At 47.9% G+C, this 23508-nt stretch overlaps 1 long non-coding RNA gene across 1 annotated transcript; it reads left to right on the plus strand.

The window, feature by feature from the left end:
- Window positions 1-17972: 17972 nt before the first annotated feature.
- On the plus strand, window positions 17973-23416 carry LOC143435011 (uncharacterized). Its single transcript, XR_013104972.1, has 2 exons — window positions 17973-18778; window positions 22248-23416. It is a non-coding gene; the product is annotated as an uncharacterized LOC143435011 (long non-coding RNA).
- The last annotated feature ends 92 nt before the right edge of the window (window positions 23417-23508 follow it).

A 23508-nucleotide genomic window follows, 5' to 3' on the forward strand; every position in this document is an offset into this window, starting at 1 on the left:
CATATTCTATATCTCTTTATCTTTGTATAAACACATCACTGACGGTGCTAGGAGGACCCCTGGGTGACAAGGAAGGACTAGCCATGGAGACCTGGAAAACACCAGGTGTAGACCCAGCGCAGGCTGTGGGTAGCCACAGCTGAGTGGGGGAGAGCCGGGCACATAAGCTAAAGAGGAAGAGACAATGGAAGGTTTGCACCAGGATTCCTCACAGTGGGCCAGACAGATGTCTGAGCTGGAGCCTTGAGAATGTACAGGTGAGCTTTTATTTTTTTTTTCCCTTTCTTTTCTTTTTGAAACAGGGTCTCTTTTAAAGGCCTGGACTGGCTTCAAAACAACCCTCCTCCCTCGGCCCCTGAGTGCTGGCATGATAGATATTTGCTACCATGCTTGGCCTCAGGTGAGGATTCTTTGTCACTCTGGGCAGAGTTCAGGAATGGCTGACCCTATTCGGAGCATCAATTCATAGAATATCTAGTTTTAGAGTCACCAAGGGTTAGAATCCCCAAGATAGAAGCATACCACCACAAGGGATGAGATTTGAACTATGACAAAAGAGACACAGTGGGTTTTGATAACTAGAGGAGTCTGGCAGGGGCTGGCGTCTTCTGGCCCCAGTCTCCGGGCTATGTTGTGTCAGAGAATCCATCACGCAGATTGCGGAGCTCTATATTAAAGCCCCGCCCACAGGGCCCCGCCCCACCCAAGGCCCAACTCTGTCCACAGATCTCAGCCCCGCCCACAGAGCCCAGGGACCGCAGCACTCCTGTGAAAGGATTCCACTGAAGCAAATGAAGGAGAATGCCACCCCTTGGCTTCAGCTCTTCCCTCTGCGTGGGAGCAGGAGCTACCTCTTAAAGTTAGGTCAGTTTCTTCTTCCCAGCCCCGTGCTCCCAGAAATAAGACTCGGACTCAAAATATACTTACGAATCCCTATGCCATATATCTAGGTTCTTCTCCAACTAGACGGTAACTTAAAATAATTCACTTACTTTAACCTACATTCGGCCACGTGGCTGGTTACCTGTGCTCAGGTTCCATGGTCCGACTTGTCACATCTTCCAGGACGAATTTTCAGCACCTGGTTCTATCCCAGAGTTCTTTCTGCCTCCCAGATGTCCCATCTTCGATTCTACCCTTTCCTATAGGCCATAGATTTTTTTTTTTTAAATTGACAGGTGATACATCCGTAAAATACACAAGATATTCTCTCTATATCTATCAGCGGGACTGGCGGGCAGGGAGACACCTGAAAGCTCCTTCTGGCCACTAACTAACCAAGGCTGATTCCCTCCTTGAGTCAGTTGGGAGCAAGCAGTACAGGAGAGGGTACTTGACTCAGTGGTCTTCCCCAAGTCTGTGTCCTAGTGTGTCCCCCCAAAAAACAGGAAAACCCCCGCTGAAGCACATCTTTAAAACATCTCCCCAGGACCCCTCAAAACTGTTCAGATCACCCCCACAAACTAGGCAAATCTGAGAAACGGTCACAGACTGTGACCCTAGGAAGCAAATGTAACGGGGACCCCGAAATGTAAGAATGACATCAGGGAGCTAGTGAGGGCTGAAGCTCTGAGGACTCCTTCAGCAGTGACATACCCAAGCTGTGGTTGACTTTGGACACGTGGCCTGATGTTGTAAAATATTAACATAGAGGGTAGTGGGGGTGGGGGAGTTCCAGAGGCTGTGTGCTCTCTTTGCTGCTTTTCTGAAGAGTTTTTAAACGTAAGAATTTTATTTAAATCAAGAAGGAAAAAGGTCACAGTATTTCCACTCACAGAAGGAGCCCATGGACTCAGAGCTTCCTGTCCACAGGAGGCTCTTCCGCTCAGTCTTACTGCAGCACGACAACAAAATCAGGCCTGCGTTTCACAGGTAAACAGTGCAGCCGGAGGGACCAAGCACAGAGAAAGTTCAACAAGTAAAGTTAGAGGCAGCCAAAGTGAGGGAGCAGCTGGGCTCCCTTCTCACTGCCCAGCGCCACCCCTAGCTCCAGGCACACACCTACTACACGCTGAGGGGGTAGGGTGCAGGAATCTGGTCCTTGTCAGCCCACCTTGCTGCTTTGGACCAGAGCCCAGGGGTTTCCTCTAGGCTCCTTTGTGGTCCTCCTTGTCTAGGATTTGTACTTCTTTCTATCTATCTATCTATCTATCTATCTATCTATCTATCTATCTATCTATCTATCAATCTATCATCTGTCCATCTATCATCTGTCTGTCTATCATCTATCTGTCTATCTATCATCTGTCCATCTCTCATCTGTCTGTCTATCATCTATCTGTCTATCTATCTATCTATCTATCTATCTATCTATCTATCTATCTAGTTTATCAGAAGAGGGCATCAGGTCTCTTTATAGATGGTTGTGAGCCACCATGTGGTTGCTGGGAATTGAACTCGGGACCTCTGGAAGAACAGTCAGTGCTCTTAACACACTACTGCTCTCAGTTCAGTCTGGTGCTTAGATCATCCTAGAGTATAAAAATCTCTTCTTATGAATTGTGTTCCTGCCAAGTCTACATTGGAAAGAGATAACATCTGGGGTGTGATATAAAAGACCACTTGATAGAAGTGAGGGGTGAGAGTGAACTGAGTATATCTAAGAGCAGACCCTGTCTTTAGGGGCACTCACAGTAGGGCTGAGACTTGAGCCAGGACTTTTGGTAGACACAATAGAAGACATGATGCTGCCCCGTGTGCTCAATAAGGACCCAGCTTCACCAAAGGAGGGGCTGCGTCATGGCAGAGCTGTACAGGCTGATTCCTAGGAGGGTGACTTAGCATAGTGTTCAAGGGGTCAGGGGCCAGAATCTGAAAGAGTCTGTGGTGTTTCTACTACCATGAGCTCCCTGGAATGAAGCAAGACCAGCCAAGCTGAATAGCAGACAGGAGTGACCACTGAGCTCCAGACAAAGAGGTAGACTTCTTCCTGAGCTCTCTGCAGAGCTCAGGGGCAAGAATGTTCAGTAGTTTCTCTCCTTTCATTTGATCGTCTCTTGAGCTGTTCGCTGCCCGTGTTCCCCTCAGCCCGTGGCTCTCTGGCCACTTCTGCCTTCAAACAATTAGCAGCTAGGCTCAGTGCCACCCTGTGCAATGTGTGTGACATTTACAGTGACCGACTCAGTGTGGCCAGTGGCACGGAGACAGCCTGGTCTGTCATCAGATCCTGCCACTTCCCTGGCCTCCAGTGTGGCCTCCGCTGGGATTTGGGTTTTGTAGGAAAAGTTACTCAGTCGGGTTCTTTACCACAAGGATGTAGGCACTTGGTCAAAGATAAGGAGGGCCTGGATAACCAGTGACTGATGCTGGGAGACATCCTCTCTTGGTTCTCCCTGTTAACTAAACATGGCATCCAAGTTATGCCCACAAACCGTCATCCGGCAGCCTCCTCTGGGAAGACACTGCTTTTTCTCGTGAACGAATGACCGAGAGACACCCATGGCTGATCTAGCACCTCACTCCCCAGCAAAGGTTTTTATAGAGTCTGTGGGATCCCTTGCGACTGAGCACAACTGAGCACAGAGTGGGACGTGACAGGAAGTCACGCCCGCCGTCACTCAAATCTCAAACATCTCATTTCTCCTGCAGTTTGATTCTGCTTTGCTTCTGAAAACATTAGCATATGCAATTCAATTTGCTGTTCCTCCTCGTTAGACGAGACGTTAATGAATTTCATTGTTATTTGATCTGGCCACAGGCTATTTAATTAGCTAAATACAACTTCCATTAGTTTTAGTGGCTGGGAGACTGCAGCAGACGCAGATTAGAGCCCGCTGTTAAAATGGACAGTTCCCACTCCTTCACTTCAGCTTTGGTTTCTCTAGAGAGGCTGCCCTGCGAGTCGTTGTTGTCAGGCTGTTGGAGGATAAGCAAGGATGGCTCCTTTTGGGAGGCTCCTGGGACTTCTGGGAGCTGAGCCTTCAGATAAAGCCATCGGGGCTCTGGGGAATCCAACCAGACGCACTGGATGGACGAGCCGGTTCCCCTGACATTTGCTTTGCATAAAGGCGAGATTTCAGAACCGTTATAGAACTACATTCAAAATGCAAGCCATTCTTTGCCCCTGTTGGTAGCTGTAAGACAAATGGAAGAAGTAATTGTTCTAGCAGGCATATGAATTATGTGCTGAAGCTTAATCTGATCGCTGCTTTATAGTTTTAAAACATTCAAGCGGAGGACCAGTGGGCAAAGGTGCCTGCTACAGAGCCTGACAACCTGAGTTTGATCAGAACTCACACGGTGGAGGTGAGACCTGACTCCCGGAAAAAAAATTTAAAAACGATTTGAATGACAGATGTTAGCAATGTGGATTGCTCTCACTAAACATATTGTGGAACACAATAATTCAGGCCAAGAAGATACCTACCGTGTGATTCTCTTTGCATAATAATTTCCTAAATAAACCATGAGCACAACTGCATTGCATGGTAGAAGGTGAGTTGGGATACAGTGCAGATGGGAGAGAAGGGGGTCAGACCTGGCAGGATGAGCTGTATACTTTTTTGAGTAATAATTTATATCTTCAGCTCTAAATTTAAGTGAACAAATGCAGAGTGAATTACTCGTGCACACATATATTAATACACAGATATACACATAAATACACACATACACATTAATACACACAACATGTAAATACACATAAATACACACATACACATTAATATACACATACATATAAATGCACACTTACACATAAACACACACATACACATTAATACACACATACACATTAATACACATATACATATAAATACACACTTACACATAAACACACACATACACATTAATACACACATACATATAAATACACACTTACACATAAACACACACATACACATTAACACACACATATACATTAATACACATATACACATAAACACACACATACACATAAACACACACATACACATTAATACACACAACATATAAATACTTACACATAAATACACACACATATACATAAACACACACTCACATGCATATACAAACAGTATTTTTATATAAATTATTTTTATTCAACAAGATGAATGTTGGCACTGGGCACGGGCGAGTGTGCGGCCGTACCCTGGAGGTGCTAAGGACCATACAGAGCTTCTACTCATGGTCACCTGTGTCCTGAGACACATCCAGAGTGCCCTATCCCCTGTACTTGGTGCACCATACCATCATTGTGTATCAGAAAAATCCAGGAAGCCGGAGGGAGACAAAGATCTCTTGGTGCTGAAGCTGCCCAGAGGGAGTGAGAGGCAAATGTCCTCATCCCAAATCAGAACAGAGACATGGAACGTTGGGCCTGTGGCTGTCATCTCTGCCCTCTCTAACTGCACCGCCACCTTATCTTACCTGGGGGTGTTCACAGGAGGACTGGAGAAGGCTCAGGAAGACAGCCCGTCTTTGGAAACTGTCCCCATCCTGGGCAAACATGAGGATAAGCCTGAAGAGAGGGACCTGCTGTCTTAAGGGCAAGTCTAGGAGTCTTGGAGAGTCCGCCCATTACAGGGAACAAAAACCTGCCCTTGCTTGCTTCCCTGATCACAATGCGGGCGTGACCCACGTTTACCAAGGTGCATTGCTTACTTTGCTTGTTGTCCCCGAAACACCCAAGACAAGCAACTTATGGGGGAGCTTTTTTTTTTTTTTCTCAGAATTTGACAGTGCAGTCCATATTGGAGAGGGCATAGGCCGCAAATCTGCGTAATCCTGAAGTTAATATCAATCCCATATTCACACGCTGACAGGGGTGTGAGGCATCTGGTTATGTTCCCCCTGAAGCAGAAATTGAAGAATGCTTCATGCTTGCTACACTTTCTCCTTTGTCCTGCTCATTCAGTCTGAAACCCCAACCTGGGGGATGCTGACACCTATATTCAGAACGAGTCTTCTCTCCTTTGTTAAACCTTTCTGGAAAAACTTCAGATACAACAAGAAGTGTCTTTCCATTGTGATTTTTAAATCAGTCAAGTTGACAGAGAAGGCTAAGCCTTGGAGGAGAGTAGCCACTTTAGGTGATTACCACTCACTTCCTGTCATTTGGAGCTTTGGAATTTCGGCTCAACCTCTCTAATGCCTGAGGACAGGCTAGCTAGAGTGCATTATGGTTCTCTTTTGAGGCTGGGACTGACCTCCTCTTCCTCAGATGTGACAGGACTTCTGCAGAATCCTATTTAAATGCAGAAGTGTGGCCCCAAAAGTCAGCCTGGGCAGACCCCTCGTGCCAATCCCAACACATGGATCCAGACAACCACTGACACCTCTGAACTAGCCAACAGTGCTGCTAGGCGTGCATGCAAACACCTCTCTGGAAAAGAAAGGCCAGACTCAGGAGGCTGAGACAAGATGAGAAGTTTGAAGAAAAAAATAATATAATAAGCAACCTTGGAAGATAGGAGTTGGTATTCGGGAACTGGAGGCATGGCTTGGTGATTAAGAGTACTGGCTGCTCTTATAGGAGACCGGGGTTCAGTTCCCAGCACACACATGGTGCCTCACAACCATCTATAACTCCAGTTTGGGGAAATCTGATGCCCTCTTCTGGCTTTCTCAGATGCCAGACACATCCATGCATGGAAGCAAAACAAAACACTCATACACAGACTACAGGTAAATAAGTACATTTTGGAAAGGGAAGAGTTTGTATCTATGTGACAGGGGCAGGGGACTCTTTCTTGGAAACCTTCAGAGAATAAATAACATTTAAAAATTAAATAGGATAGCATAAGCACGAACTCAAAAGAGTGACTGTTACCAGAACAGGGTTATTGGGAACCGTCAATAAAGCCAAGCCCAATGGGTCTCAGTGGGTGACAAGAACACAGAGTTCATGTCAAACACTCCAGAACAGTCAGGTCCCAGATGAGCTGTAGATAAGTGAGCACCCCAGTCACCATGGAAACTCTGTGCCACCTAACAGGGGGCCACAAATGCGCCATCGTAAACAGGGTGACATATTCATTGTGGTAGGGCCTGGCTTAGGCGGTTGCCTGCCTCCTTAGGTCTCCTCTGTGCTCTAAGGTCCAGCCTTCCTTGAACCCAACCTCCTACAGGCTGGCCTCTTATCTTGTCCTCCTACCTCAAGAAATAAAATCCTTCAGTTTGAGACATGAAAACCATCCCAGAACCCCAGAACCTCAGTATCTGTCCATGTAATTTTGACTGTTCTGCTTTTCCTGTCTCCAACCTTCTATACTAGAATATCAGTCATTTCCCTAGAGGAAAGACAGCTCCTTCCCCCAGAGGCACACTCCTGTGGCCTCAGACTAAAGATTCTCCCCACCGGCCAGAGGCAGGGACTCTATCAGCTGTTGAAGATACTGGACTGAGTTGCATGACATCCTCATTTCGCTGTCAGAAATTGTGAAATATCAATAGTTTCACAGCACTCAACATAAAACAAATGCAGATGCCTAGACAATGAGTTAATCTGGGTTATATGGGGGAAAATAGTTCCTATGACCCAGCAAAAAGAATTTTATCCCTAAAGTAAATCACTCTTTACCGTTGTCAGTATAAACCATAAGGACACGAAGCCACTTAGCCCAAAAAAACTGGCAGAAGAGTCGGAATTCTAGGGATATCTCTGAGCTGAGGAGTCAGACTGAAGAGGAGGCGTGGCGTGGGATTTCTCCCCTAGCTGAGCATTTCATGGTGCAGGGTGTGAAAACAAGTGGGAACTGTAAAATCTGCAGGTTCTCAGAGTCGGAGGGAGAACAACAGCCCACACAATTGCAGCTTCTCCTGCTGTTCCAATGGCAACATCCCAAGTACTTTACATACATCCCCCAGCATCCCCCGGCATCTTCGCTGGTTCTACATCAGCAAACTCAACCCACAGTAGATGGAAAACACCTGAAGAAACAATGTATCACTGCTTAGTACATACAGACCTTACCCCTGTCATTATTCCCCGAAGAATATAGTGTAACATCTGCTCAGATGGCATTGTTTCAGGGATTGCTAGTCAAAGAGAGGTGGTTTAAAATGTTGAAGGATTTGCATAGGTTACAAGCAAATACTGTACCATTTTATCTAAGGGACTTGAACATCCACAGATCTTGGTTTCCACAGGCAGCGTGGGCAGTGGAGGTCCATTTTCCACAGATCTTGAGAGGGGTCTGGCTCTTCTGAGGAAAGGGACAAGGTTGGCTGAGCAGGGCCTTGTCCCTTATATGTATGCTAAGAAGTGAGAACTGGACTCTCCTCATGGTTACCCACCACCGTTGTTCATTCTCCCTGGTACCACTCAAAGGGTCCAGCCTTGGGTTCCTCTAGGGATCATTAACTCTCAGGATAATGCTGACCTTCTGGCCTCAGTAGGTGGTTGGTCACAGAGGCTGAGGAAGCAGCAGCTGTAAGCTCTCCAGCTAACACGCTTCCTCCCTTTCTGTACTTAATGGGCATCCTTATGCCCAGCCTATTTATGTAAGTGATGAGTTCTTGTAGTTTCACAGTGTGCCGGTTTCCAAACCAAGTACCAGCAATTTGCAAGTTTATAGGAAGCTGTCATGTTTTTGAGGCACCCACTTGCAGCGCCTGAGACAAGGGTCATGTTGGGAAAGACCCTGGAACATCCTTCTCGGGAGTCCAGGCCCCATTGTAGATGCAGTGCAATGAGATCTAGAATGAAAGGCAACTTCAGCAGCTTTGGAGTTTTGGTGCTAGTGCAGTGTGTGTTTAATGTGGGAAGAGCCCTCCCTTGGAGGTTATGGGATGTGACTGAAGACATCAAAGACATCCTTCTTCCTTCTGTAGATCCTACCTGCTACGACAGGTTAAAGGAAAAGTGGGACCAAGAGTGGTCTGAGGAGTCTAGCTGGACAGCAGGGCAGGAGGAAAGGAAGTCCAGGAGTAAATGTGTTTGAACGGGGAGCCTTTAAGCACCCCTAAGATGACCTTGGAGCTCATTTCTCCAGAATGTTTTTCTGTGCTGTGTCCCACAGCCCTGCCCACAGAGCCTACAGCCTGTTCTGGGGTGCATTTGTATCTCATGCCTGGCTCTGCACCTCTGCTGGGGCCTTCCAAAGACTGTCCCTGTGGACATGGCTCCAGATGCCCTCCTTTTCCAGGCTTTTAGCTGCCATCTAACCCTGCCCTGGCCTCCCTGTGTCCTACTTTGGCTTTCCGAGCCCTACCCAGGGGCTCTGCTTGTCCAGATAAATAGGAAGATTAATGGACAGGAGAGAAGAGAAGAAAATCATTTTTGACATTTTGGGCTCAAAGAGTGTATGGGGCATCTCCACAGATACTTCCATGGGGAAAACGGGAGAACGTGTGGGGGAGGGGAGGGAAACCCCAATAGCATACAGGAGGACTGCTAGTCCTCAGTGAAGTGTGCCCAGGACAAAGAAACGTTGAGCATTGAACTCTGACCATGCCAGAGAGATGAATGAAGCATAAGAAGTGAGGTGCAGGAGATTGGGGGGGACACTGGGGATAAGAAAAGACCCATGGGAGAAGAAAGAATCTTCTAGGAGATACCTGGATAAGAAACGAGCATCTGTATGAAATGGCTGCACAGAATTAATTTTACTTAGACATTAAAGCATCACAGTACTTAAGAACCTTCCTGGGTACCAGTTATAGGGAGTGTCAGAAACCTTTGTTCTATTCCTGTATGGAAGAAACTTCTCACTTAACAGTAGAGATGAGCTTAACTGGGCGATGAAATTCACTGTAGCATCCACAGGGAGCTGAAAGCCAAATGCATCAAGTTGGTAGAACAGAGGGTAGCACCTTCTAAGACATGGCTCGGGCGGACAGGAGCCGTGTTAGACTGGAGAGTCCTGGTGGAAAAGGCCTCTAAGCCCTGAGCGCTGTCAGAAGGCCGAGCTCAGGATAAAGAGCACATCCAGGAGAGAGCACTGTGACTCTGGATCATGCTTAGGTAATAGCTCTCCAGGGCTTCACTGGATGGAGAGCAGGGGTCTGGCCATTACGTGAGTCCCTGTGCTCAAACAGGAGTGTTGCTTTTTCTCAAAACCCTGAAGCTAGGCAACTGGAATCAAGATGTGCACGCTTAGAAGATGGGGATGACTCCTTCCCACCTCTGGTGACCTCTGGCTTCCCCTGACCATGTCACTCCAAACTCCTCCTTGGCTTTGTCGCCTCCTCCTCTTCTTCCACCATGTGCCCTGTCCCTTCATCTTTCTTTATGACACTAGTGATGACATTCAGGGCTATCTGGATCCTGGACAATCTACTTCAAGATCCTCAGCTCGGCCACCTATATGAACTCCTCTTTCCAGTAAGGAATTATTACTGGGAACAAGAATTAAGGCTTGGGTATCTTTGGGGCTAGAGGTGGGTGTTGGGTCTCCTAAAGGCAGCTGTGAGCTGCCAGATGTAGATGCTAGGAATGGAACTCAGATCCTTGGCAAGGGCAGTAGCCACCATCTCTCCAGACCCTTAATACCGTGTGTCTTGATTTGATTAGCCTGTCATACACTAAGCAGCCAGACTTGGCCTGGTAAAAGAATTAACTGAGTCTAGATGGCACCAGAAGTCACACAGAAAATTCCAGCGAGGCTGGCTAGTCCTTGATATCTCACGGGATTCTGAGAAAGCCCAACCACACAGGTTGAAAGAACAGGAGATTGCAGTTGTTTAATAATCTAAAGGAAGCCGAGCTAGTCAGTGGTGCTAGTGAGCTTGCACGTGTCTGCTAGGATTATGGGGAAGGCAACAGACATGGAGCCTTAACTCTCAGCTACATTGGAAGGAGAGGACTTTTTTTTTTTTTTTCTCTTCACACTCTATCAGAGGGCATTGAATGGAGAGGTAGAAGACAGGAACTGAAAATGGTTTGATATAGTTAAATAGGTAGAGAGCATTTGCCTAGCATGCAAAAATGGCCCTAAGATTGTCTTCAAACAGATGTACTGAAAATCTAAGAGAAAAAAAAAAAAGACCATTAGTACACAGCTTACAAGTCATCCCTGAGATGAATGGTCTGGCTTCCAGTTGTTATGCACAAGGTAGGAGGCAGGGTGGCCACTGTAAGCGTTCTTTCTGTGTTTATGTGGCCTGGACTCACCAAATCTTCCCAGTGTCTGCCCAACCAATGTTACAGGCCAGAATTCTTCCTCAAGTAATATTAATTATCAAGTAGTAACCAGGCTCCAGGGCCACTGTTGGTTAAAGCCCAGAGCAGAAAGTGTCTAGCCCAAGACCTCAGAGCCATAAGTCTGAGATAACCCTGGGATAGTAAAGTCCTGACTCCCAGGGCTGTAAGATCTGGGCTGCCTGTCCTGCCCTTTGGCCTCAGACACTCACAGGCTGGGGACTTCCAATGCTGAAGAGCTTCTTCTCTTCTTCTAGTCACGATTTCCATCTGAGGCGAGCAGAAGAACTCAGCCAGCTGATCGCTGACAGCAGAGGCTGAGACACTGAGTCATGGTCACCAGGCAATGCCTCATCCACAGGGAAGGAAGGGGTCTGCCTGGAGGATTCCCAATCGACAGATGACAGTTACCACACGGCTCTAGTGGGTCAGGGGCTACCTCCTCACCCCAGTGAGGCTCACCCCTCACCCCAGTGAAGGCCAGAGAGAAGTAACACAGCTTCAACCTTTGACCTGAAAAGCGTCTCCACTGTCAGCTACGTGATTAAAAGTGAACCACAGAAGCCGTATACTCTCCATGATGACTGGCTTTGATTCCCAGCATCCACAGGGCAGCTCACAACTGTCTTTTAACTCCAATCCTGGAGGATTCAGCCCTCTCTTCTGGCTTCTAGGAATACTGCATGCACACGGTACACACAGACAAACATGCAAGCCAGACATCCACACATAGAAGTAAATATTTTAAATGAAGAAAAATAGAAAGGAAGAACTATCGATGCTGAAAAGGGATAGCTCAATAGTTAAAGACACAGGCTGCTCTCATGCTGCTCTTATAGAGGGTCTAAGTTTGTTTCCAGCATTCACATTAGGCATCTCACTACAGCCTGTTACTCCAACTTCAGGACGATCTGACAGCACTCAGTATGCACAATCTCACACACACACACACACACACACATACATTCATACACGTGATTAAAAATAAAATACACCTTTAAAAATTTTTGTTTGTTTGTTTGTTTTGTTCTTCGAGACAGGGTTTCTCTGTGTAGCCCAGCTGTCCTGGAACTCACTCTGTAGACCAGGCTAGCCTCGAACTCAGAAATCCGCCTGCCTCTCCCTCCCAAGTGCTGGGATTAAAGGCGTGCGCCACCACTGCCTGGCTAAAAAAATTTTTTAAATGATTTTTTTCTTTTTGTTTTGCAGCTCCTGCTGGACTTGGTCCTAACAGCCCTCTTGCCTCGTCTCTTCCCAGGTGCTGGGGTTACAGAAACGTGTCTGTGTGCGTTGCAGTTTTCTTTGAAGGAGAAATGTTTTAGTTAGGTACTGATCTCCAAGATTTGATTTTTCTGTGACTGTGGGTGTTTTGTTTTTTCCCAAATATAGTTTGCTCATATAAAATCGAAAGATCCAAGTCCTGTGATCAGCCACAGTTGCATGTGTTCTTCCAGGAAGTGGAGTGCACCCCAGCCTCACATAGCCCAGGTACGGCTCCAGCCCACAGCCTGGGCTGCTCTGGTCTCCTGAAGACTCAGGGGGTATCCTGAGTGACGTGCTCTTGTGTGGGGTTGGCAGCCTTCGGCAAAAGGCAACTTTTGATTTGTTTAGGCCAATTTGACGTGTGCTTGTGTGTGTGTGTGTGTGTGTGTTCAGGATCAAAACCTCAAAGTGTCACATTCTTAGCTGAGCTATACTACACAAACAAAAGGTGGGTGGTTTGGTCGGTAGGCCATGTTTTTCAGACTCTGATCAATTATATCACAGTGCAAGGATCCTGGAGTGAGGGCTTTTCTGTGGGTCGGGCACCCTTAGGTCTGTGACAAAGCTGCTGGCCCCTCTCTGTTAGACAGATTCAAACTCTTCTTGTAAGTGTCTTATTTTCTCTTCTTTCTCTTCCCTTCCCTCTCTTGCCTTTTCTTCTTAATGTTCCAAAGTTGTGCTCACTTGCCCTGACTCCTCCCCTTTGCCGTCTTCCCAGACTCAGCTGAGCCAGCACCGTGCACACCAGCCTGTTTAGGAAAAGCTGACCTCTCCCTTTGTGCTCCAAAGTCCTCTGGACATTGCCGACCCTCTTCCTTCTTATCAGTGAATGCCAGGCCCGTTACAAAAGCCCGTTTTACAATTCTCCCACTCTGTTGAGAGCATCCCACTGTGTCCTTTTGAGTCTGAAGGGTTAAATTGGGGGCTCTGAGGTGTAAGGTATAGAGGCGTAAGGAATATTGCCGTTAGGCTGTAGGAAGTGCCTTGAGAGACGTGATCTGGGCAATATCCTGGGAGACAGACAGAAACTTTTCCAACCATAAAGGTTCTCATGAAGCCAAGCCAAGGTGTGAAGGAATGCAAGGGTTTTTGTCAAACCTACTGCTTCACACCCTTGTCTTCCTCGATGTGGGCCCTGACTCACTGTATGGTTCAAGCCACAGTCTTGGCTGCAGTGTGCAGATAGCTTTCATGAACCATAACTGTTATGGTCTACAATGTTGCCATGAACACTCAGTTAGTAAATATGCCACATTTACTTCTGGGGAGACTCAGGGTTAAATTCCTGTGAGCAACCAGCCACACTTTTTGACATCCCATCTATATGTGACCTTGATGTGTGCTCCCTTCTGTTTAAGTCACCTTATTCAATAGACGTTTTTGGTCCTTTAACATCAGACTCTGCACGTAACACTTGGCTGAGAGCCCGCTTGACAACACAAGAGACATGCTTAAGAGTCCTATAGAACCCGGAGTTCTGTGTTTGGGAGAGGCATGCGCAACAGCAAACCATGAACAAAAAAGCATCACAGCCGCTCTGCAGAGAAGAAAAGATGCTGGTACAGCCTGCAAGCATTTGAGAGCTGAACCAGAGGGCCGGCCACTGCTGTCCTTCACCGGGAGCACAGACATCAAGGAGACAATGTTAACTGCACCATGTTCCAAGTGACCATGAAAGTACATGAATACTGATTTCAGGCTTATAGATAAGTTTCAGTGCTTGCTGAATCTGCCAATCCAGATCTGACAACAGTGAAGACCTATTGTGTGTTTAACCCTATTCCAAACCACAGCCCACTCGAGCATCCCTGCATCTGAGTCTCCTCACGCCCAAACCTCGTGTCTGCATGGTAGAGTCCTTTGATAGAGTAATGTATAGCTGCACACATCCATTGTTTGGACCTGGGCCACTCTAGAAAGATGGGCAGTTTGCCTCCCTGCTCCCACTAAATAATTATTGCCAGGTTAGCAGAAACACAGGCAAGCAAAACTACAGTTTGATTTCCACCCTTCTAAGGGGAGTTAGTGATGGCGGGCGTGCTCTCTGGAGGAGTTGACATGTTTCTCAGACAGCAACGCCTTCTACATTCCTCTTCTGCCTCTGTCTGTCAATAATATCTCAGCGTTTGCTGAGTATAGCACGGCTCTATAGCTGAGGTACTGAGCCGAGGCCTCAGTTACTGTGACTGCCCTTCCCTTCACAAAGCGTCCTCAGACTCAGAGCTCTGCCACATGTGGTCCTTTCCAGAAACAGAGGCTAGGCAACCACTAAGTCCTTCACTGATTTTTTTTTTTGTTGCTGTTGTTCTTTTTTTGAGTCAAGATCTCATGATGTCTAGGCTAGCCCTGAGCTTGCTATGTAGCCGAAGCTGGCCTTGAAATCCTGATCCTCCTAACTTCCCCCCCCCCATCCCCCATAGGTCTTCCATTGAGCCTGTTGCAAAATCCTTCATAACCAAATGACGTAGGCTCCTCCTCTCAGGTCAGCCCACTGCCACCCTGGGAGCGATAGTACAGCCACTGGCCTTTGTCTTCCTCCTCTGATATGCATGCTAACATAAACACAGGCAAAGCCAGGGTCTGCCTGAGTACAAGATCAGGTGAGGGGAGGGTTGAGGATTTGGAGGTGCTGAGGTCCCACATCTGGGCTACCCAAGCTGACTCTTGCTCTGGAAGTTCAGGCTGACCAGGTACTGGGTTGCAGTACCCCTGTGTTCCCTTGCCTATAAGCCCCTCACTTTTTACTCTCACCCCTGCAGAAGCAGGGGCCTGCCTGGCTCTCCCACTGCCATGTGTATCAACCAGGTGATCAAGGCCAAGGGAGGGTAGTTTTCCTGCCCTGGGGTAGCTGGCTTTGTAGCCCACGAGGCGCTTGGACTTCCTTCCTTTATTATCCCAGCAGGCCATGGGCCTGCCCCAATATAAGCCAGCTGCAAAGGATGTCCCAGGACTCAGCCCTGCTTTACTTCAGCTGTAAAGGAGAGGACAGAGCCTCCCAGACAGTGTGCACTGTTAAAACGCTGCTGACCCAGTTAGGCTTCCACCTTCCCTGGGGCATGCTTCAGCGTTTTCCTGGAAAGAGCAGCCTTCCCTGAAACGGTAAAAGGATCATTTGCTCTCTGAGCTTAGGCCTTCTGCCTTTGCTCTTTCCTGATGCTATCCGTTTTCAGAACTCCAAGACCCTCTTCCCTTAGTAGTTTGTATTTCCTTGGCTGACTGCCTCTTTCTTGCTGGCTGTTTTCTTTCTTTTGATGATTGACTTAGGGCCATTCTGGGTCTGTAACTAAATCAACGCAGCCTCTGCCGCTGCTGTAATTCTAAACTTGCCACAAACACAAATGCATGGTGTCAACCTAAACACAAAAACGTGGTGTCGCCAGTTAGACTGAATGATGTCAGAGCCCAAACGCGCATGAGGTTTTCATTCAGTCAGGCCCCTGTCCCTGTCACTTGCATGTACAGGTGTGTGTGTGTGGAGGCATCGGAGAGGCTGTGGAATGTTGCTCTCTTGGGCCCAGAGTGCTCCTATGAAGGGGACCTACCCTGTGACTTTGGCAGGTCCTCTCACTCCCGTGGGTGTGAAATGAAGATAACATTGCCTGATGTACTTAAGAAGCCTGTGGTGCCCGAGGGGAATTCGAAAGCTGACACATATGCAGCCTCCAAGCACAGAAAGGCTTTGCTGGGGTCAGGCTGGATGCTGAGACGTGACCAGTGAGGAGGAGCAGGAAGAACAGGAGAACCTCGGTCTTGCCCAGAGTTACTGTTTGGGGGTTGGTACAGTCAGCCTGAGAGAAGTCATTAGCATGAAACCGAGTTTAGGTAACCAAATTGTGGGTTCCAAGCTGTCAGGGGTGTGGCCTTTTGTCTTTGTAGAAGACACAGAAGATATGTGTGGTTTGGAGTTATCCTAGACAGTGGAATGTTACCCAGGAGCTTTAAAAATGGCATGAGTGGATCCGGCCTTCACTCCAAGGAGCTCAGAAAAGGGAGAGACGAGATGAGAGACTTGGGTGGGTCCATAGTAAGTGTAAGCAGCCTGTGTTCGACCCAGACTTCTGCTTCCGGGATCCGTGGGGCTAGGTCTCTTTCTGGTGACTGTTTTCTATGCCTGCCTATCTCCCATCCCTAATGCCATGGAGTGTACAGTGCACCCTAAGGATGAGTCTGGCTTGGGAAAGCTGGTGAGGCATGCCATGGTGAGTTCAGGGCTCGATGACACCCAGCCCAGCTATGACCCTCCCCTGACCCCAGCTTTTCTCCAGTGGCTACGTAAACTGGCAAAGGGTTAAGGCTACCTGTTGGGCAGTTACTGTCACTTAGAAAGGCTCTGAAGCTATGCCCTGCCCCTGAGTTTCCAACCACCCTGCACCCCTGCCAGCCAAGGTGGGTGTACATATGGTAAAAGTGGAGCAGACACTGGATGTGAGGAGGTTGAGGATCCGAGCAGTGAGTACACGGTCACTCAAGCACATGATGGAGTCACTCAGCATAATGGTAGCAATGGAAAGGCTGAAAGCGGGGAGAGCAGAGGGACCGTGACAGGAAGACCCACGGGTGACAGAGATGGGAGTCCACACTGGCGACGATCAACAACACCAGGCACGAAGGAGGAGGAGCTGTGGGAGAACATATTTGGAGTGTCAGTGCTCCAGAAAGAGGGCGCCATGATGCACCCTGCTGGGCCACCAAGGTGGTGTGGATGGGGTTCGGGGCGGAGCCTGGACTCCTCATCTCACAGCCTCAGGAAATCCAGTCAGTGGCTGCCCACTCCCTGGAGCACAGATGCCAGCTTAAGGCCTGCTTAAGGCATGTTGTCCCCTTCACATTAGGCAGGAAGGCCGCCTCCAACAGTACTGGCCTATCCCGGACAGTCTTGACCCTCTCAGCCTTGGAGGACAGGAAGCAGTAAGCCGACCAGTTCCAGGTAGTTCCTGAAGACTGCAAGGTGAGGTAGAAGGTGCATGGCAGGTGTGGGCACTGCAGACGCAGACCATCTCCCCTCTGGAGCAGACAAAGCTAGAAGTGCTGGCTTGCCCGACAGGGAGCCGCTGGGCCTCAGCTTGATTGGTGCAGGAAGGGTACCAGACTGGCCATCCAACCCAGGTTCTAGAGTCATGAGCAAGGCTGTGCATATCTCTCTGAGGTCCAAGCCTGTAGGATAGTCCATCAGTCCATCTGAAGGGTTCATGGGGTCAGGAACTGCAGCAGAGACTGGTAGCTCTTGGTTGGCTGGCAGACTGAGTCACTGCTCACACAGCACCTTAGGGTTTTACTGCTGTGAACAGGCACCATGACCACGGCAATTCTTATAAAAACAAACTTTAATTGGGGCTGGCTTACAGGTTCAGATGTTCAGTCCATTATCATTAAGGCGGGAGCATGGCAGCATCCAGGCAGGCATGGTGCAGGAGGAGCTGAGAGTTCTACATCTTCATCGGAAGGCTGCTAGCAGAATACTGGCTTCCAGGCAGCTAGGATGAGGGTCTTATAGCCCACACCCACAGTAACACGCCTACTCTAACAAGGCCACACCCACTCCAACAAGGTCACGCCTACTCCAACAGGGCCACACCTCCTAATAGTGCCGCTCCCTGGGCTGAGCATATGCAAATCAGCACAGCAGTTTTGGAGTCTCCTTTCCTTTTGATAGCCAGAATAACCCTATGGCCTAACGGCTCCGTTGTAGCTAGAGGCCTTGGGCTATCAGAAGGGCCAAATCCTCCTTCTGACTTGATGTTAGGCAAGGACGGTTCTCTGTACTGAAGTGTCCTCCAAGAAGACTGGGAGGACGTGGGGAGGATGGAGAGAGAGGAGATCGTGTACTCTGCAGATGAGTCGGCCTTTACAGCTGCTAGGAAGCTAGCCCAGCAGACCCTCAAGACACCGGAAGTAGAAGCACTAGGAGCCAGCTGTTCTTCTGCTGGAGATCCACGCTAAAGAAATCAAAGCAGGGACCCAGGGAGACTCTGCACAGTGATCTTAGCCTGTTTACAAAGAGCCTTCCAAAGGGCCGGTGACCAGATAAGCAATGTGGCGTGCTCACGCACTGGACTCTGCCTTGCAAAGAAAGGGAATTCTGGCAAGTGTTCCAGCCCATGGGAAACAAGCCAATCACAAGAAGATAAATTTCGTATGACTCCCCTTCCGTTCATACAGTCTCAGTCTCAGACACGGAAGTGGCCTCCGCTGCTGGGAGCTGCAGTGTTTAAAGGAGATAGAACTTCAGAAGTGGGAAGACACAGAAGTTCTAAGAGCCTGTGTGGTAACTCAGAGCCTCTGGTCCAACATGCAAGAATCTGAGGCAGAATTGCTTTGAGATAAGGCCAACCTGAGGTAGAACATGAGGCCTTGTCTCAAAAATGAATGAATGAATCAATCAATCAATCAACCTACCAACCAACCAAGCAACCAACCAGAAACACCGGAGATGGATGATGGTGACAGTTACACAGGGTATGGGCCACTCACCCGTCTTCTTAAAGATGGCTACAGGGGTGTGTTTTGTTACACATATTTTTACTGTGATCAAAACACACAATAGGAAGAGGAGACTGGGAAGGTCTTTAATAATTACTTAGCCTGAGAAAGAGACACATGAAAACAAGAGTTTGGGAGGTTCAAAGAAGTAAGTGTTAACAGTTATTCAGTGAAAAGTACTAAGGATGTTTGGGTGGCAGCTGCCCAGAGAATTAAAGCATGTACTGTCGGCTTGCCAGAATTTGCTATCTGAGAGGAACTTTAAAGACAGTATGCTACTTATGGGAAAGCAGTGAATTTTCCTTTATTTTTTCGGTACATTCCATTGTGAAAGCTTTAAAAAACTGTGTGCTAATCTATTGCTAGGCTACTTTCCTTGCTTACTATTGCTCATTTAAGAAAAAGAAAAAAAAGATAAATTCTCATATAGCCCAGGCTGGCCTCATGTGCACTGAAGGATGACCTTGACCTCCTGACCCTCCTGTGTCTACTTCCACCTGTTTTTATTGTTGTCATTAAAACAGTGAGGCAAGCTGACATGGTGACCCATGCCCGTGAGCTCCAGCATGCTTGAGGTGAAGGCAAGAAGATCAGGAGATCAAGGTCATTCTTGCCTCCATAGTGAATTTGAGCAAGCCTGGGCTACATGTCTGTCTTAAGTAGGTGTGTGTGTGTGTGTGTGTGTGTGTGTGTGTGTGTGTGAATAAAACCAACAAGAAACCATGTTAGTAAGAAAGATTCATCCCCGGGCCCACATGCCATTACAGCTCAGCAGATGATTGATTTATTTAGGACAAAAAGTTCCATGGGTTTTTTTTTCCCTATGAATTTTTTATTTAGCAGTCAAGTGTCTGGGATTAACAGTGATCCAGTTGGTGAATATTCTAACCCACTCGTGGCTCAGATGCTCACACGTGCTCAGTGTTGCTCAGTGAATTTAGGGTTGCCACAGATAAAGTGGCAGTTAACCCTGTTTTTGTTAACAAACATTCTGCTGCCGGAGAACTCGCCGATTCCGTTACTTTTTCTTTTCTTTTTTTTTTTTTCACCCCAGGCTTGTCATACCGTGATGTACACTTCCTGACACGGTACCCTCAAGGGCCAGGCTCAGAGTCAGTCTTATCTGAGAACCGTGGGTGTTCTGCAGCCTTCTACGTGGCTGAGCCTTCCCAAGCATCTTCAGACAAAAGCATCGAGCTATTAATAAGGCCTTTCCAGTATGAAGCTCTCAGTAGTTCGCTTCCTAATGACTGAAGGTCCTCACCAGGCCAGGGGGTACCTTCAGTCAGCAAGTTCTCCAGCCTCTTGACAGGGTGGGGCCCCTCCATGGTACAACTGTCTTCATCGAAAGGCTTCCATTCATACAGAGGGGTTGTTTATTATGTGTATGATTTTTGCCTGTATGTGTCTGCGTACCGCGAGTGTTCAATACCCACAAAGGTCACTAAAGGCTGCCGGATCCCCTGGAACTGGAAGCATATTGTTAGTTTCCCTGTGAGAGCTGGGAACTGAAACTGTAAAAACAACCTGAACTCTTAGTAGCTGAGCCATCTCTCCAGCCTAGTTCTTTAGGGGCTGGGTCTTCTGAGTGAGGCTGGATTGCATGTGCTGTTCTATCTTGTTGGAGTTAGCTTGTGTTTGCTTCTGGGTTACAACGTTGCTCTTGGAAAAGAGGATAAATGTCACCCCCCTGTCAGGACTCCTTTCTCTAATCTGTCCCAGTTATTCATGGAAGGTCTGAGCAGTAAAGAAGTTAAACTCAGTAATGTTTACAACTGTCTCACTAAAGCTGAGAGAATTAGGGTCCTTGGGTTGAGCCTCTGTCCCGACATAAGTTACATTAAGATGCTCCAGGCTGAGGAAAGCCTGAACCAACACACCCTGGCATTTAATCTGGGGGAACATGACACATAAGCTGGTAAAATCTTATCAACATGTACAATCCAACCAAAAATACCAACCGCAGGTTCTAGGCTGGGTATATGTGAGAATCGTTTGTAGTGTTTCGAAGGGCTTATTGTGGTAGGGTTTGATGCCTTCTAGATAGATCGTGCACCCAGGCCTGCATTGCTGCCTGTATAACTTCCTGCTAATCTAGGTGCTTTCGATTGGAAAATATTATTTATGATGATTACCCAGGGGGAGGACTGACCCAGTCGGAAGTTGGAAGAGAAAAATCGTGTTGACTGGTTTGACTGGTTCTATTCATCCTGTGTCACTCTGGGCTGTGATAGATACGAGGGGCCAAATATAGACCATCAGGGTCCTGACGGCTCACAGCCTGGAGGAAGGAAGAACAGGTAACAAGTGCCCAGGGACCTCCAGGGAAGGAGAGACCAAGCTGGCTCTTGGCAGAGAAGCCCTCACCTACATTGTCCTGAGTCTGGGGTGGGCTGCAGAGAGCACGAGCCACAGATTGGAAGTTGTGTAGCAAAACAAGGTCAGCAAGGTCAGCAAGGTCAGCGTCCCCAGGGGGGAAGTGTGAAGATTGGTCAGGAAGGGGCTAGAAACGGTGCAAGAGCCAGAGAAACGGACTCTTCAGATGTCTTCCTCATACTCCTTAATGAATACCTCATGGCAACAGTCTAACAAACGACCTCACGGGCTTGGCAAGAAAATGCTAGCCTGCTCTGCCGGGTGACAACTTGGTCAGGTGGTACAGAAAACTCCACTGGCTTCTGGGCATCACGTTCCTACTTTGGGTTCTCCTAAGGACTTGCCATTAAAAATAAAAGAGGGGGAAAAGTTATCTGACCAGAGGCAAGCAGATTCGGAAGGAGGAGAGGCTCGCCCCAGATGGGCGGGAGCTATACCCATGTCAGTCATCCCCAGGTTAAGTGGACGTTTGGTTGAAGACAGTGAATAAGTGCTTAAGAATCTTGGCAGACATGAGGTCCCAAAGCTGAGCTGGGCAAGAAGAGTCGCCTTGTTCCACAGAGGGGCTGACAGAAAGACAGTCATGTTTCCACCTCAGTGTGGCCGCTCCCTGTGTCAGGGAAGCTGACCCAGGGAAGCAGCTGAGCAGGCAGACTGGCTGCTTGGTGTCTCAGGGAAGAACATCTCTGTTCTGGAAATTGACAGAAAAGAAATCACAGTTAGCCAGCAAATGCAGTCCTGAGAATAGAAATGTCCGGGGTGGGGTGGGGGGATCCTCTTTAGTTCAGCCACTTTGCTAGAAATAGGGAGACTGGTGGGTTCAATGAAGATATTCACCCGACAATTATCTTAGTCAAATCTGGTGGCACATACCTTTGATCACAGCACTTGGGAAGCTGAGTCCGAAGGATCACTGTGGTTCTAGGTCAGTGTAGGCACCATAATAATAAAAAAAAAAAAAAAAAAAACCCAAAACGAAGTGCCAAAGAAAAAACTCATTATGCTGACCACATTGTAATGGCACAGATGCTGGCACTACAATGCTCTGAAGTGTTCCCTTTTGCCTTAGAGCTGCTTCCGGGAGATTTCCAAGGACCTAATCCTCATTCCTTCTCCACTCCAAAGAAAAGGTTCCCAGGTTTGTGTCCACGTGAGGAGAATCGCTGACAATTGTGAATGACTGTGAAAGTTCTGGGGTCACATGTAGGTGGAGACCAAGAAGACGAGAAAGTGGGGAGAAGGTGGCAGATGGCCCTGATAACTCAGACCCAGCAAAGGACACGCTGGCAAGCTCCCAGACAGTCAGTTTGTTCAGATTCTGGTTTGGGTTTTTCTTGCCTTGTAAACCCCACACATGGAACTGAAGCTAGGAATTTTTTAAAGTTTTTGAGCGCAGACCAAAATATTCCCATCAGAAGCTCACTCTCTCTGTCAAAGGCCACGGAATGGTGACAGCCAAGGCTCAGTGACCTCACTGCCTTAGTCAGGCACCAAAGAGTGCTGAGGCCTCGCCTCTCCCACAAGAGAAGCCAAGGAGGGCTTCTAGACCTCACAACAAACATCAGCCTAAAAGCCCACAAAGCTTCCAGAGCTCGCCTGAGCCTCTGGCCTCAGCATCAGGTAGGGCCTGAAATCCAGAGTGGTGACTGCCTGGGGCTGATGGCTGTTTGCTCCCCATGGCTCTCCATGGCTCCCCATGGCTCTTCCTTAGACTCTTCCGTCCTTCAGTGACCTTCTTAATCACGGATGGTGATTTTTAAGATTCGATCTCCAGCTTTTGAACAGGATCACTGCCTTCCCTCGGGTCCTCAGTACTGAAACCTGAAGACTGTTTCTCCGAGTTCACAAGACAGCATCAGGCATGAGGTCTCTGTACCAGGAGCCCGTTCTGCCACTGCCACCATCACACATCCCACGAGATGGAAATCGTGTTGGAAGAGAGGGGTTAGCTGTGCGGCGTGAGTGGGATGCTGCCTGGAACTCACTAAACGGGGTAACTCTGTGCTTTGTAAATCTCATCTGTGAAAGGAAGATGTGAGCGTACCCATTTAAAGGATTTGCTGTAAGGACAAAATGAGATGACACAGGCAAGGAGAGTAGTGTGGTGCTGGATGCACAGTACACAGAGGCAAAGTTGCCAGCTCACATTTGATACCAATGTTCTAAATAACAAATCTATGTGTGACCAAGAAATTTTTACTTAACCCATAGACACATTAAATTTCTTTCTTCTTTGTTCCTTTCTCTCTCTTTCCATCTCCTCCTCCTCCTTTTTGTGTGTGTATGTGTGTCTGTTTGGGAGAGGATGTTTAAGAATGTGTATGTAGATC

The sequence above is a fragment of the Arvicanthis niloticus genome, chromosome 18 (assembly GCF_011762505.2).
Source record: "Arvicanthis niloticus isolate mArvNil1 chromosome 18, mArvNil1.pat.X, whole genome shotgun sequence".
Classification (NCBI taxonomy): Eukaryota; Metazoa; Chordata; class Mammalia; order Rodentia; family Muridae; genus Arvicanthis; species Arvicanthis niloticus.